The sequence below is a fragment of the Sciurus carolinensis genome, chromosome 11, assembly GCF_902686445.1.
Source record: "Sciurus carolinensis chromosome 11, mSciCar1.2, whole genome shotgun sequence".
Classification (NCBI taxonomy): Eukaryota; Metazoa; Chordata; class Mammalia; order Rodentia; family Sciuridae; genus Sciurus; species Sciurus carolinensis.
Window position 1 is genome coordinate 60,626,818 of NC_062223.1, and position 17,417 is coordinate 60,644,234.

At 33.1% G+C, this 17,417-nt stretch overlaps 1 protein-coding gene across 18 annotated transcripts in view; it reads left to right on the plus strand.

Annotated features, from left to right (window-relative positions):
* Positions 1–17,417, plus strand: part of Sox6 (SRY-box transcription factor 6) — a 556,749-nt gene that overhangs the window by 48,787 nt on the left and 490,545 nt on the right. The window lies entirely within an intron of this gene.

The window sequence follows — 17,417 nt, forward strand, 5'->3', positions numbered from 1 at the left end:
TTCATTTGTTTTCCTAGAATTTTCTAAGCTAATAATACATATTACTGTTGATAGTTTAAAAATTGAAACTCTCAAAGATTTATGAAGCATCCTACAACATACATTTGCATTTTACATGAGATTTCTATTTTTTACCTGAAACATAGCAACTTTTCCTTTATAACTATATAGCTACATAATAAAATATAGAACTCAAAAGTTTTATGATCACCTCCATAATTCACTTCTTTAAAAATTTAAAGGTAAAGAAATTAAGTCCCAATTCTAATCTATCACAAGAAGAGGTAAAAGATAATCTAAAGTAGTGACAGCTTTTAATTATTGTATTTATTTGCTATTATAACATTCAATTCACATTTGGGAATTACAGTAAAAATAACTTACAGCTATTTTCAATATGATTCTATTGTTTCAAGAAAATACAGTAAGAAAGACTTCCATTACCTTTTTAAAAAGGCAAATTTTAGATCACCATGTTAACTCAATGTTTTTTACTTTGCTGACATATAAACACTGCCCAATAAAAATGGCTTTTCTGATTAATAAACACAAACTTTGTACTTTTAAAGCAGTCACTCTCCATTTTTCCCTCCTTTCAGCCCCTGGCAATAACTAACCTTTTTCTCTGTACAAATTTGCCTATTTTGGATAGTTCATATAAATGGAATGTTTTTTAGGCTTATCCATGCTGTTGCATGTATCAATCCTTTATTCTTATAGATGAATAATATTCCATGTATTCCTCAGTTTTTTTTAATCCAGTCATCTGTTGTTGGAAATGGATTGTTTCCACCTTTTGGTTGCTGTGAATAGTGCTGTTGTGACATTTCTGTATACCTTTGTGTTTGAACACCTGCTTTGATTCTTGAGAATATACCTAGAAATAGAATTGCTGGGTCACTTGATAATTTCATGTTTAACTTTTTGAGGAAGTGCCATATTGGTTCCTACAGTGGATGCATCTTTTACATTTCCATCAGCAATGTATGAGGGTTCCAATTTCTGTCCCAGGGGGTATTAAGTGGTATCTCATTGTAGTTTTGACTTGTATTTTCCTAATAAATAATGATGTTGAGCATCTTTACATGTGCTAGTAGGTCATTTGTATATTTTCTTTGGGAAATGACTAAATCTTGCCCATTACATTTTTTTTGTATTTCATTATTGAATTGTTGGAATTGTGTGTGTGTGTGTGTATGTGTGTGTGTGTGTGTGTATCATTCTTTGATGCAAAAACATTTTAAATTTTAAGTTTAGTGTATTTCTTTTCTTTTGTTACTTGTGCTTTTGTTGTTGTATCTAAGAAATCATTGCTAAATCAGAGGCCACTATGATTTACCCATATGCTTTCTTCTAAGAGTTCTATGGCTTTAATTCTTACATTTAGGACTTTGATATATTTTGAGGAGTTTTTTATTTTTTGTATTTGGTATGAATACAAGAATCTTTTGCATGTGGACATTCAGTTTTCCAAGTACCTTTTGTTGAAAAGATTATTCTTTCCTCATTGAATGAGACCTTTCTTCACAATCAGTTGACCATAGTATTATTTCTATACTCTTATTTATATTCCATTGATCTATATGTATGTCCCATATTGTTTTGATTATGTAACTTTATGGCAAATTTTGAAATTATAAAGTGTCAATATTACAGTTTAAGTCTTCTTCAGGATAGTTTTGACTTTTCAGTGCTCTTTGCAATTTTATATGAATTTTACAGTCAGCTTTTCTATTTCTTTCAAAAAGGCCAGTGGATTTAAAAAAAATATATTTTTTAACTCATACATGAAAACAAAAGTTGAACATCTTAGTGGAATACCATTTGATGTTTCAATACATTTGTACATTTTATAATATTCAAATCAGGTTAAACTACTTATGTCCTTAAAAAATTTTCAAAGTTTTTTCCTTCTAATTTTTTGAAATGTATAGTCCATTGCTGTTATTTATAGTTACCCCACCACTATCATTGGGATTTGGTAGGAATTACATTGAATCTGTTCTTTTGTTTTGTTTTTGTGGTACTGGAGATAGAACCCAGGGCCTCACACATGTGAGGCAAGCACTAGACTAGGGAACTGCATCTCCAACCCTAAATCTGTAGGTCTATTTGGGAAATTATTGCTTTCTTAACAATATTAAACCCACCATTTTGGAACACAGGTGCCTTTCCATTTATTTAGGTCCTCTTAAATTTCAGCATTATTTTGTAAAGCCTATAACTTTTGATTGGATGATAAACATTGTGAATTTTATGATGTTGGATGTTAGATTTTGTTTTATACCTGTAAATAGCATTATGACATATCTGGCATAGGTTTAAGTTACTTGGAATCAGTTAGCAAGATGTCCTTGTAAGCTTTGCTAGTGAGGCAACATGTACTAGGAAAAATTTAGGCCCACTACTTGGTGAAACATTTCTCATGGCTTTCCTAAATGCCTTTGTATTTTGAGGTCTTGTTAGTGTGACTGGTGGGATCATGAAGTTCTTAGCTGCGTGAGTGTTGTACAGTTTTCAACCTATTACTTTTCAAACTTTTTTTTTTTTTTCTAGATAGCCTATGTACAGATATCAATTAAGTCAGACTGAACAGGACCACCTCCATGGATCTCTGAGTTGCTTTCCCTGGGCAATTCTCCTATTTTTAGTGTTTTTTTTTTTTTTTCCCTATTAATTCAACCCTCTTGGTCTCTTTGATCTTCAATGTCTGCTTTTTCAACTCAGCTAGACTTCTAGGCTCTGTTGGGAACTCCTGCCTGTCTGTACAGTGACCTGAAGTCTCTAGGAGAAGCTGTAGGCTCACCTCATTTATTTCACTTTTCTCAGGGATCACAATCCTGCATTGCCTATTGCTCAATTTCTGAAACAATAGTTTCATATATTTTAACTGGGTTTCTAGTCATTTAAGACTTGAAGGCAATTCAGTTCTTGTTACTTTATTGTGATCAGAAGAAGTTGTGAATCATCATATCAAACAAAAGTCAAAATGAACTTTCATTAATATAAAATGAAGAGAACATCTTAATTCTTTTGTAGAGTGACTGGCTGAATTTTGGTATGCTTTCCTTTAATAGATTTATTTTAGAATTTTTACACATTTTTAATGCTAGTTGTTAGTTATTAATGATAATGTTACATGTCATTTCAAATTAAATACTAGCTCAATCCCACAGTATATATCCATAATACTAAGATTTTTTAAAAAGAGGAATTCAGGGGCTAGGGAGATAGCTCAGTTGGTAGAGTGCTTGCCTTGCATGCACAAGGCTCTGGGTTCGATCCCCAGCACTGCAAAAAAAAAAAAAAAAAAAAAAAAAAAAAGAAATTCAACAATAAAAGTATATTATTCTAATGGAATAGATGATAGGTATTTCTGGCATATGGAATGGGAAATATGAACTAAATTCTCCGTATTTCAATTTCTTTGTTACTAAAATTAAGATAATAAATTTGTATTAAGTGCAGTGTGTGCGTGTGAGTGTGTGTGTGTGAGTGTGTCTGTGTGTATACGATATTGTTTTGAATACAGTCAGGCATATACTAAGTATATTATTATCTTAATCATTTTTCTTACATGAGGAAGTGTGGAGGGGATTAGGTTCTGAGATTTAGGACATTAAAATTTATGTAATTTAATATCAAAATATGTTTGGATGTAATAATTTTGAATATCTTTGGCATTAAGACTGAACCTTGAGTTTGTGCTAGGAGTACTGAGCTTAACAAAGAATGTCAGTCCTGTAGAACTTATATATTAAGCTAGCAAACTTTTTCCTCTTAATCTGCAATGTCATTGAGACCATCAATACTGAGAACTGAAAGGAAATTAAGCTGATATGTTTACTGGTTTAGAAATAAAAAACTCTACATCATTCACATTTCCATTTTAAACAGAGACTCAAATAGTTGATGTGTTAAACTCTGAGGGTTATATTCCAGTTAAACTTTGGACAAAAACATGGTAATATGTACTATTCTACACAGTAAATGTATTCCTAAAAGTGGCACAGTCATTTCTATTTTGGTCAGTAAAATTCACTGCTAAGGTTAGTATGGAAGAACAAACTACTAAAAAGAAATGGTTTTTAAGATAAAGTTCCTTAATAATGTAGATTGTCTGGCATGTTAGTGGTTGCTCAGTTAATTTCTACTTAATTAACTTAAAAATTTTGTTCTTGTGGCAGAGTGTGTGGGTTTGTGTGTATGTGTGTGTGTACTATTTTTGCTTTGGAAATAAAATACAATTTTTTCTTCAGAAGTGGAGTTAGTAGATTAACTATGAGTAATATAAATATTAGCCATCATTTACCAGTTACTGGTCCCTGAGGCTGAAAAAGGAAACAGCCCACGACATTAATTACAGACTTCAAAATAAAATGTTTGTTGAACAAACTTTCAAATTCTAATGACACAAAGCATAGGGGTGCATAAGAAATGTTTTTATTCATGCTATGTTAAAATTGGATAATATTTCTGTTTTAGCTCAGCAGAATTTAAATGGAACTGTATAACTGATTTTGAAGCCACCTTGATTTACTGTTTCACTAATAATTGGAGTTATTAAAATAGTCTCATTATTGATTAAAGTCCTCCAAAATTCTTATCTTGCTAACTTTGTAGAATAGGTTTGTTTTGGGAGGTTTTGTGAATCAACAGTTTAACTTTAGTTTCATAGAAATTTGTGAAGTCGTGTTTTATACCATTATTTTTACAACTAACACCACAAAATAATCATGCTTCTATATTCAGCAGAATTTGGAAATGGTACATTCTACTATGTGAGGTTATTACATATGAATGGAGAGAGATGTTATTTCAATGATATGTTTTTATTACTAGCTTCTGTTTTATTAAGGATAATGAAAACCTTGTGTCTGGGCCTGTGAACAAAACTAATGTGACCTTTGATGTGACCCACCTGTTAGGCTTTCACAATCGATAATAGTCTCCTCATGTGAGGGTGATCTGGAGAGCAATAAAATGCCAGCAAGATGGAAAATAACATTTGCAAATTTAAATTGCAGAAATTGAAATATGTTTGGATCAGGTCCTGGATAAAAATAATAAAAACAACTTATCTAACCAAATATTTTGAGAAAAGAAGATATTAACAATGACTGACTCATAATACCTTTTTCAGGAAGAATTGTTGCTTAGTTAAATGCTTGTCTACTAGGTTCCTGCCTGGTAAAATAAGTGATTTCCTAAATCAGAATTTGGCAATTTTTACTACTAGAAAGGGATGATAACCGGTGCCTGGATTAGGAATTTCCAATGGTTGCACTTATAGGAAATTAAACTTTTTTTTTGTCATTTAAAACCAAATATATAAAACATCAATCATGCTTCAAAAAAGAAACAAAGAAGGATGAAGTAGTCTTGTTTGATTCTTGGGGCATAGATATAAATAATGGCTTTCCTTGTTAGACCGTATCTGCCCTTGATTTACCTGAAGAGTAAGTCTGCCAGCTAAAGAATTACATCAATTTTGCAGATCGATTTAGAGATACTATCATCTGGTAGACATTTTCAACAGTTTGCAAAAAGTTTTTTTTTTTTATCATATCCAATCTTAGAACGATCCTAGTGATGATATTGTCAGTGAATCAACATCAGTGTCTCAAAACTAAAATGTGAATCTATTACTATTTCCCTTTAATACTCAGGTCAAATCCTATCATTATGAAATCACATTATGAATTGTGACCTAGGTTAAAGATAATCTCTAAGTAGTCATATTCAGCTTAACAATTGTGCATAAACTTTTCTCTCTTTGGCAATTACATGGTCAAACAAAGCCCATAGCTTTGTTGATTATAGTTTCATTGATAGGATGAAAGGGGGTGGTGTCAAAGCTCCAGTTTAAGGTGTGATGGATGAAGTTTTGTTAAGGTCTCATGCTTAGCTCTTGGAACTATTGCTGTCAACACCAGTAGAGACCTTCCTCAGAGTTGTAGAGATGTGAGGGTCAAAAGGTTGATTTGTTCTTGAAGTCCCCATATAGAACTCAATGCATATTTTCTTTAGAAACTCAAGTGTGATAACCCAGTGCTCAGTTATGCTATGAGTGGACTGGCATAGAATTCTAACCACTATTGGTATCAGTGTTTCTATAGAAAGTTGCATTCTAAGTTCTAAAGAACTTTTGGAATAAGTCCATTTGTGTCTTGGGGACTTCTAATACTCCCAAGGTGATAGAATTATATTATTCTAAGTTGGAGTGACCTTCAAAGTCATCTATTTCTTTTTTTAATTTTAAAAATATTTTTATTTGTTCTTTTTAGATATATATGTCAGAATGTATTTTGATATATCATATATACATGGAGTATAAATTTCCATTTTTGTGGTTATATATGACGTGGATTTATACTAGTTGTGTATTCATATATGAACATAGGAAAGTTACGTCTCATTCATTCTTCTGTCTTTCCCATTCCTATCCTCCTTCTCCCTGCTGTCCAATCCGGTGAACCTCCACTCCTCCCACCACACTATTGTGTCAGCATGTCAGAGAAAACATTTGACCTTTGGTTTTTTTGGGTTTGGCATAGTCCACTTAGCATGATAATCTCCAGTTTGATTCATTTACTGGTGAATGCCATAATTTCATTTCATTCTGACTGAGTAATATTCCATTGTACATATGTACCACCTTTTCTTTATCCATTCATCTGTTGAAGGGCACCTAGGTTGGTTCCATAGCTTGGCTATTGTGAGGTGAACTGCTATAAACATTGATATGGCCATATCAGTATAGTATGCTGATTATGCTGATTTTAAGTACTTTGGGTATATGCTGAGGAGTGGGGATAACTGGGTGAAATGGCGGATCCATTCCAAGTTTTCTGAGGAATCTTCATAGTGCTTTTCAGAGTGGTTGCACCAATTTGCAGTCCCACCAACAATGTATGAGTATACCTTTTTTGCCACATCCTTGCTAACATTTATTGTTACTTGTATTTTTTATTTTTGAGAGGTGGTACTGGGGATTTAACTCAAGGGCACTTAGTTACTGAGTCCTATTTTGTATTTTATTTACAGACAGGGTCTTGCTGAGTTGCTTAGCACCTTGCTTTTGCTGAGGCTGGCTTTGGGCTTGTGATCCTCCTGCCTCAGCCTCCAGAGCTGCTGGAATTACAGGCATGTGCCACAGTGCCTGGTTTGTTACTTGTCCCGGTAACTGCCAGTCTGACTGGAATGAGATGAATCTCAGTGTAGTTTTGATTTGCATTTCTGTAATTGCTAGTGATGTTGAACACTTTTTCATATATTTGTCGTTCAATTGTATTCCTTCTGTGAAGTGTCTATTCAGTTCTTTTGTCCACTTATTGATTGGTTATTTGTTTTTTTTTTGAGTTAAGTTTTTTGAGTTCTCTGTATTTACTAGAGTTAGTGCTCTATTTGAGGTGCAGGTAGCAAAGATTTTCTCCCATTCTGTAGGCTCTTTGTTCACATTCTTGATTGTTTCATTTGCTGTGAAGAAGCTTTTTAGTTTGATACCATCCCATTTTTTGATTCTTGATTTTACTGCTTGTGCTTTAGGAGCCTTGTTGAGGAATTTGGCTCTTAAGCCAACATGTAGTTGGGCCTACTTTTTCTTCTAGTAGGCACTGGGTGAAAGACCTCTACAATGAAAACTACAGAACTCTAAAGAAAGAAATTGAAGAAGACCTTAGAAGATGGAAAAAGTTCCCATGTTTTTTGGAAAGACAGAATTAATATTGTTAAAATGGCCATACTACCAAAAGTTCTATACAGATTTAATGCAATTCCTATTAAGGTTTCGATGATGTTCTTCATAGAAATAGAAAAAGCAGTCACGAAATTCATTTGGAAAAATATGAGGCCTAGAATAGCCAAAGCAAGAAAGAAAAGTGAGAAAAGTAAAGTAGGAGGCATCACAATACCAGACCATAAATTATACTACAGAGCTATAGTAACAAAACCAGCATGGTATTAGCACTGAAACAGACATGAAGACCAGTGGTGCAGAACAGAAGACAGAGACAAACCCACATAAATGCAGTTATCTCACGCTAGACAAAGGCACCATCAACACACATTGGAAAGATAGCCTCTTTAACAAATGGTGCTGGGAAAACTGTGAATCCATATGTAACAAAATGAAATTAGACCCTTATCTATCATCCTGCACATAACTCAAAATGGATCAAGGACCTAGCCATTAGACCGAAGTTATCTATTTTGATTTTATTTTCAGAATTCTAGAAGAAACACTAGTCCAGTTTAGTTGGAAAAATATGATTCCATCGAAATGGATCTTTAAAACATTTTAAAGATCAGTGTTATTTGTAGCTTTATTTCTTTTAAGTTCCAAGATTCTAGGTTTTTAAAATTTTCATAGTTCTGTGATGTACAGGCCTAAGAATTAATCATTTGAGAATTTTCTGAGGCTTTCTGTCATCATTAACCAATATTCTATTATCTGTAGATTGAAAGATGAATGCTTCTATATTGTGTTAGACTTATTGCTTCTGCCTTGTTGTTCTATTAACTATTTAATGTAGTGTTAAAAATACCTTATAGTGGCAAATCATTGCTTTAAATGTCCAGTTATTGGTCCTGAATTGATGAATTTTTTAAGTTCCCAATTTTGTTTTCCCCTCTACATTTGTGTGCTTTAGATCCATGGGTTTTGTTAAAGTGGACAAAGTCAGAACATGTGTTCAATTCATGTAGTATTATTGGTTTTAAAAAAATCATCAGGGATATCTTTGTTTGGAACTATGCATCATGTTTGTGTGTGATTTCTTCCCCCTTGATATTGAATTGGATATAATATCATTGTGAGAAAAGTATGTTTATTTTAATAAATGACATATGAACAAATTCATTGTTACCACATAACAAGGTAATTATTCCAGTATATGGCTACTTCCCTTTTAGTATTTATAATTTTTCTTGTTACCTCTTTCTTCTGCTCAAACATGTCCTCTAGTAAGACAAAATGAAAAGTTATGGATATTATTCTTATACTGAAGATGAAATTTCACATTTTCACTGAGGGTATAATACTATTATTAAAACTTTTCTCACTTTAAACATCTTTAGTTTGGAGTGAAAAATGTAGCAACTATTTGCTGCTGCTGAAAAAAGGAGTGTCAAGGAGGAGTTAATAGGTGACTTTCACTTTTGATCTCTTCAGATTTCAAATTTTAGAATACCATGCAAGAGGCAAGATTGTTTTAATTTTAATTGTTTTCTATTAGTTCTCTGTCTTACCTAATTTTTAGTTTTCCAGTTACCATAGTCACCTATTATCTTAATCTCACAGGCTAAATTATGCCAAAATATGAAAGATATATTCATTTAGTTTTAAATATTATGTTTCCATTGCAAGGTACTGATATTATATACTTTTGATTTATGTTGAACATTTTTATGATTTTTTGCTGAATGAATATAATCAGTATGCTAAGTATTATGTTTTAAACAGATGTCGATCTGTAATTTTGTGTCTGAGTATTTTTTTAATGATACAGGACATCAATATTAAATGAAATTTTAATTCAGTGATTTCATTTTCTTGAAAATATTTCTATCAGAATTTCACATTATACTTCTATTATGCTGAACATGATAAAATGTTCTCTTTCCTGTGTTGTATATTTACTGCAGCAATCACCAAAACATTCAAAAGTTTTAATTTAAATTGAAATGTTCCTCCATAAAATAAGCAGAATATCTCACCTGTGGAGGATGATTACACTTTGTAAGTTTAAGACTTGTAATTCACAACTCAGCTTTGCAAGCCCAGTGCTTGAAAGCATTGGTATAAGATGCTTCAAAAAATATCTGAGATATTTTGGACTTCGCCATTGTACCACTGAGACTATAATTTGATTTTGAGGCTGCATTTTATTTGGGGCTTACATTATGTCTGGTCTGTTTTTATAAAACAATTTTACTTCATTTACTCCAGAATATATGTTATTTTAAAAGATTTTTAAATCATGATATAGTGGACATGTTGTAAGTAGGGTTGCATAATTGAGATTTAGTTAAGGAGGCTATATAAACCCTGAATTGCCTTTTACTAGAAAGTAAGCTATTTACTATTAGATATAATTGTACATAAGTCACCAGAATTGAAAATGTGTTACAGAACTGAGCAAAGTTTTAGAATTTTTGAACATTGAATTTAGGGCCCAGTGCAGATAAAATTAAAGTCACAAGATTTTGAGACATTTTGCTTTGTCTCATTTCTCGATCATATAATGTATTAAGAAACTAAACAGCAAAATAAATAGACCCTTTCTTGAAAGATTAGTTCTAAAACTAGTGACCTTTTTATTAATATGAAGAGGAAGCATATAAATATCCTGTTTTGTTGGAATAAGAATCCTAAACCAAGCTTCTTCAGGCAGTAAAATGCTAGTAAAGAATGACTATAACATAAAACAGATATCAAAGATAGATAAATAAGAAAGAAAATGGCAAAAAAAAACCCCACTTTCTAAAGTGGAGATTATTCCTAGTTTTATTCCTATTTAAGACAAAGATGACAAAGCTTAACTCTTACTTATTATATAGAATAGGCAGATATTTAGATTCTATATGTATGTGACAAAACAAATCAAAAGAAATACTGGATATCATGAGAAAAAAACCTTAAAAATAAAATTAGAATCTTGTACTTATGCAAAACAATGTAGTAGCTAAACTGGAAAACCACGTTTTGTTATCACATCTCCAGAAAGAAATAAAAATCAAAGGGAATCTAGAAAAATCATTAGAGATTATGAATTAATTCATATTAATATAGACTAAAAATGTTGTAACTTTAATTTGGAAAGATCAAGGCTGAAAGTAGGTATGATTGAAATATAAGTATTTTATTAAAGGTATACTTACTGGGAAGATGAATTTAGTTATCATATGTTACAACCCCAGTTGCCTCTGGTTTATGTAGAAGCTTTTCAGTACAGCTTAGAGTGTAGATTTTTAATTCAGAAGACCTGGATTTATATCCAGATTCCAACATTTAATAGCTGTATGACCTTAAACCTCAAGTTTCCTCATTTTAAAAATAGAAATTTAATCTTTATCCCAGGAGGTCAATATGTATATAAATAAAATTTAACTAGTTATGATATGAGTGAAAATACAATGGCACATAGTAGAACTCAATAAATTTTAAATTGAATTAGAATATATTCCCATATCTTATCTTAAACTAATATTCATTTTTAAAAATCACATATATATTTTGTATAGGTCCATTCTTACTGCTTATTTTCAAGTGAAATGGGGACTTTTTATAGTAGATAATTATTTGCTGAAAGATATTAGGAGGAATAGTGTAGAGGGAGCTGAGATAGGGTACGTTTAGCAGCTTTCCCCCTCTTAGTGTTGGCATCTTTAATTGGTGTTTGTAGTGTTGCAGAGCCTCACCACCCCCCTTGCATTCTTTGCCTATATCTCCCTTAGTTTTTGGCATCAGAAGTTTGGTATGGCTTGCATTGAAGCACCTTAAATCAGGCTATCTGTCTATCTGTGTTGTGATCTGGTCATCTCTGCTTCATTTCCTTTACCTCAGGCAGTGTCTTAAGAGATTAGATTATAGACAAGGTGGTCTGTCTGCGTGTTTCTTCCTTACTGAGTTCACTTTACCTGCAGTGTTTCTCTGTGTGGAACTGGGATATTTTTCACAGGAATATTCCTTTCCATACTAGTTCTTTTGTTTCTAATGGTCCTAAATCATATCACTTTAACTAAGGGATAATTTGAAGATATCCTTTCAGATTGTGGTACTTATTTTGGGGGGAAATTTATTCTTGCTTGAAGTTTGTTTGTTTGTTTTTGATACCAGGAATTGAACCCAGGTGTACTTAACACTGAGCCACAACTCAAGCCCTTTTTTAAAAATTTGAGACAGGGCCTTGCTAAGTTGCTGAAGTTGACTTTGAATTTTCTATCTGTCCACTTCAGCCTCTTGAGTTGCTCTTGCTTGAAGTTTGAGGAGGTTTTTTGTCAATTTGTAGTATTTTCCCTTCTTCTCTTATGTCAGTGTATTTGGTGGACAGCCTCATTTTGTGCTTTGAACTTATATTTTATTGCTTTAGTGAATGTTCTCCCACTTCCCATTTTCATTCTTTTTGGTTATTTTCAAGGGAGAAATGTTAGAAAAGAAAAATTGCTTTTATTTCATCTGTTAGTTACCTTTCCATCAGTACAACAAAATACCTGAGATAATTAACTTATAAAGGGAAAAGATTTACTTTGTGTCACATTTTTGGACATTTCAGTCTATGATAAATTAACCCCATTGTTTTTGGGTTCATAGTAGTAACACATCATGGCAGGAGCATGTGGTGGAGCAAAACCATTCTCCTCATCAAACCAGGAAGCAAAAGAGAAAAATGACCCCTCATTTTGAATGAATTCTGGGATTCCACAATTCCATTTGGGACTCATGCCTAATAACCTAAGAGTCTCCCACAATGCCCCTCCTCCTAAAGCTCTGCCGCACCTTCCAATTGCCTCCACCTTGGGGATAAGCTTTTAACATATGGACCTTTGGGGAACAATTAATAGCCAAACTATAGTGCCATCTGTAGCCAGAATTCTGAAATGTCATTTAAAAAATATTTATAAATATATTCTCTAGTCCTTTAAAATCAAACATTTCCTAAAATTGAGTATCCATGTGTTAAGCCTTGTTCAAAGAACTTCATAATACTATAGTCCCTTTTAATACTAAAAAATCCAATATTATCTTTTTAAAAGATCAGATGTCTGAGATTCAGGGAAGTTAACACACAGTAATAGAGCTAGAATTAGAACCATATCTTTCTGACTCTAAGTCTTAGTTTTTTTTATCTACCTCATCTAGTCTTTGTAAAATCATGATTTTGAATAATTGATATTTCTATATCATTTTATAGTCATATTTTTCCATTTCCAGCTTTTTGCTAGGTTAAATTTAATAAATGTGTCAACATTTATTTTTTTCACACATATAAGTAATAATAATAATCATATGTCATAGGTTTACTTTGATTTTTTATGTCAGGATATGCACAGTCACACACTGTACTAGTAAAAATTTTCTCCACTTTGGGTTATCTGTCAAAGGGACCAGTGGACTCTTGGTCCAAATACCATCAACTTGAATAATCTATGAATGCCTGAGAATGAATAAGATAATATTTCTGATATACATTGTTTATGCATCAATTGAGTCAATTCTGACTTAATCTGTCATGTGATTTGACATTCTGAATTGCAGGAAAATACACAAAGTCACGTTAGTTAAATATAGCTTAGTCATTCTATTGGAAAATTATAAGTGATTAGCTACATAGCAACATTTGGGGTCAAACAGGTGGAGGTTAATGAGAATAGTTAGGCCCAGGTTGGGTGAACTTGAACTAACTGCTACTTTTCTTCTCCTACCTAGGTAAATATTGGCCTATTTTTCCTTTTCTTTCTTTCTCTTCTTTCCTCTTCTTTTTCTCCTTCTCCTCTTCTTTGCCTCCCCTTTTCCCCATTGTGTGTTAGAGTTAACAGTCTTCCAGTATGCCCAAACAAATTAGTACAGAACACTCATACAGGCTTCATTAGAAGTTCTAGGCTGTATCACGTAGAGGTTTGCATTTTCTTCAGTGGCAATCTTGCTGTCTGGCTTGGAGGCTTGCTCTAAGATTTCTGTTGGGGATATAGCTCAGTTTGTAGAGTGCTTTCCTAGCATGCACAAGGCCCGGGTTTGATCCCCAATGCCACTAAAAAAAGTTAAAAAAAAAGGTAAAGATTCAACTTTCTGTTGCAAGTACTAATGTCCTATGGAGCTTCTACAGCTGTGATTATTACTTATCTGATGGTTAGGCAGTTTTCTGAAGGCATAATTATGTATTTAATGTTTAAAATTTTTGAATTAAAAAAACAATAACTTAGAAGCTACAATGCTACTATAGCATGTTAATATTTCAAATAGAATTAAAATTGTAGAAACTGGCACATGATGTGGAGTCCGAGGGATATGAAAATGACTATTCAAATGAGTTGAGGGCAACCCATTCAAGGGCACCTGGGATGATATGGTTTCTAGATTTTAAAAAGCACTTGAGTCTCAAAACAGGCACTGTTGTAAGTACATGGTAGTATTTAGGAAGCTTAAAAACAAAACAAAACAAAACAAAACTGGGTGTATACATTTTAAAGAAAAGGGAAAGACCCTAGTGCTTTTCTTATGGCTTGTGAAATCAGTCTAAAAGCTTTCCCCTGAGGCAACCTATTCTTGTAAGTGCTCCTGCCCAGAGCAGTGCTATCAATTTCTCTTCTTATTTTCCAGTTCCTTGAGTTCACATTCACATACCTCCTCATTGTTGTGCTCATTACCGTCTTTCTATAAGCCTATTTTCATAGATAATTCTCTTTTTTACTACTCTTACACTTTTGTTTCTTATTGAAGGCTTTTATACCAATACAGGCTTTATACAAAGACTGATCTCATGTTAAGTTAATGCTTATAACTTGACAGAGAAAAACAGTATGTCAGTGTGAGGTGGGAGTAAGAGCAAGTCACATAGTCACATAGTCACATAGTCACATAATCCTGGACTGGGACCCAGCCCCCCAACTCTCCCTTCTCACACCCTCTGAATAACTGTGAACAAATGTTACTTTCTCTGATCTTCAATTTTCTGAAAGATGAGACTAATGCCTCCCCTAGAGGTTTGGTATGAGGTATAAGTGAGATCACTTACGTAAAGTTCAGCTAGTCCAGTGGCTAGGTTGTGATAAATATGGTGCATTGTGCTATTGATCATAATCACTGATTCCTTATAGATGAAGGAATCGTTGACTTTGGGTCTTTCCATGTAATTTCTGAGCAGAAAATTTTAGAAGCATTGCAGTTTTTCATCAGGCCTTTTATTCCTGTGCCCTCTTGTTATGAGAATGGCATGTTTCAGACATGGGATGTATCCTCAACCCAGGATCCAGAATGGGAAGACCATTGGAGTAGACTTGATCTGGCTCACAGCCTACAGACACAGAAGCTGACCTGCATCCACCAATATGAGCTGGGAAATAAATATTTGTTGTTGCGAGTCACTGAGATTTTGAGATTGTTATGTGGCATGATACTGCTTCTTTTACCAGATTTTTTATTTGTCAACTTTTTTGCAGTCACAGAGAATTCCAAAGTCTCAGTGGCTTACAACAACAAACATTCATTTCTTAGTCATGAATCTGTAGGCTGGTTCTAGCTCTATTTGGTTCCGTTTGGCTAACTGCCTTTTCAATCTGTGATCTAGGTTGAAGGAGCAATCCCTATCTGGGCCATATTGTTCTCATAGCAGAGTCCAGGAATACAAAAGCCTTAACAAAACAATGCATGTGCGTTTAAAATTTCTGTAAGGATATAACACAAGTGACATCTTCTCATATTCTATTGGCCATGCCATGCATACAAGTATGGGAGTAGGATAGGGAAATATACTCTCTCTACTGGGAGGCAGTAGAAGTCACATGGCAAAGTATGGCAACATACAGTTGAGAACATAATACAACATACCACAGTAGGTTTTCAACACATGTTAGATTCTTTCTGTCTTCAGTACTTCTCTTCTCATTCCAGGAATACTGAGCAGGTATAAAAGGTGAAGAAACTTGGGAGAGCTAAATTAACTTAATTTCACCCATAGTAGAAATATTAAATAATTTTTTCAAAGCAGGTGAGGGTAGGCAACAAAGAAGAGTAAAGAAAATGTTAAATATCAGAAAGTGGGTCAAATCCATCCAGACTATGTATGATTTCCAGAAATCTCCGGGGGTACCTTTTCATCTTAGAAATGCAATTTTATGATGTCAGGTTTCCAGAATTCTAAAATGAAATGGTGATGGTAGTGATCCTTTCTGTTTGACTAATTGCCTGGGTTGATTTTTTTCCCCTCCTTGGCACTCTAAGAATTTTTATGAGCCTCTTTAAAGTAACTGAGATGCTGGACAGGATATTTGTAACAAACAGGTGATATATGCAGTCTAGTTATTGTTGCCTCTGAGTGTAAAGTCCCTTTGGCCACTGGAATGTCTCTGGATTGGCATTCACTGTCTTACAGCATAATAGTTCACTTTAAAAGTATTTTATCTACCATATAACCTGCAAAAGTTCAGTTTCCCTACATTTATGCATATGGATGGGAGTCAGAGCATCTTAGAATATATTTGGGGAATAACTTGAAAACTTGATAGAATTAAGAGACTCCACATTCCTTAATACCACACTTCAATTCATTCTATGACCTTAATTTGTCTTGTTTTATGTCTCTGTTTCTTGTCAATTTAAAACTGAGTCTTATTTCGAGAAAACTTGGTAAAGGAAAAGATGCACTTATATTCCGATAAATTAGAACCTTTTAAATTATATCACATCATGAAATTTGGAAAATAAGTTTTCTTTAAGAAGTTTATTCATTAAATAGAACTTGGAGGATATAGTTAATAGTTGGATTTTTATCCTAACCACTGGAAATGAAAGTTCATTTATGTTATTTCTCCTCATTGATCCTCATTTTCTCAGTATCTGGCAAGTGGGATAGTAATGACCTTCTCTTCCTTTTCTTCCTGAGACAAGTACTAGTAGATTTGAAAGAACTTTGTCTTCAGAAAAAAGGTAAAACAGGAATTCTGTTAGTGGGCTAAATAGAAAAGGGAAGTCTAATAAGATGTGAAAAATATGCCTTGGATAATGAATTTACTTTTCTATCCAGCTTTTGAGGGATGATGACGTCTATTGAAGAAATTAATTCAAGAAATAGAGATTTTTGGAAAGACAAATTTTGGAAAGGCAAATACACTTTTTTGCCATGGAACATGATTACTGAAGAAGTTACAGTTGTGTTTTTAAAAATAAATTAAAGGATACAAGCACAACTTATTTAAGAGTTGTAAAATTTGTTTTTTAAAACAGTTACCAGTGATTAAATTGGACAAACTATATGATATGATGTAGCACATATTTCTGTTGATCCATCATTGAAATGTGTTCATATTAATTTCTTAGCTATTATTTTTCCGGATAAAGTTGGTTTGCACAAAGAGTTTCCATATTTAAATGCAGTAGACATATTACAAATTCCTAGCACACTTCTAGGCTTTATAGGGGAAATTGAAATGGGCAAGACAAGTCTTCTCTCCTCAATGAGCTGATAGCCTAGTGAAGGAGACAACAGATAGTATATGTAAAGCAAAATTTATGTGTCTATGAAAAATATAAAGTCCATGCTGTCATATATATTAAGGAATGAAAGATTTACTTCAGAGGAAGAATTTTACCTCTCAAGAGGACTTTGTGGAGGAAGCAGCACTTGAATTTAACAGGTAGAGGTGGAGAGAAATGACATTCCATTTGTTTTGAAGAAAGAACACAAAGAAATGCCCTGGTG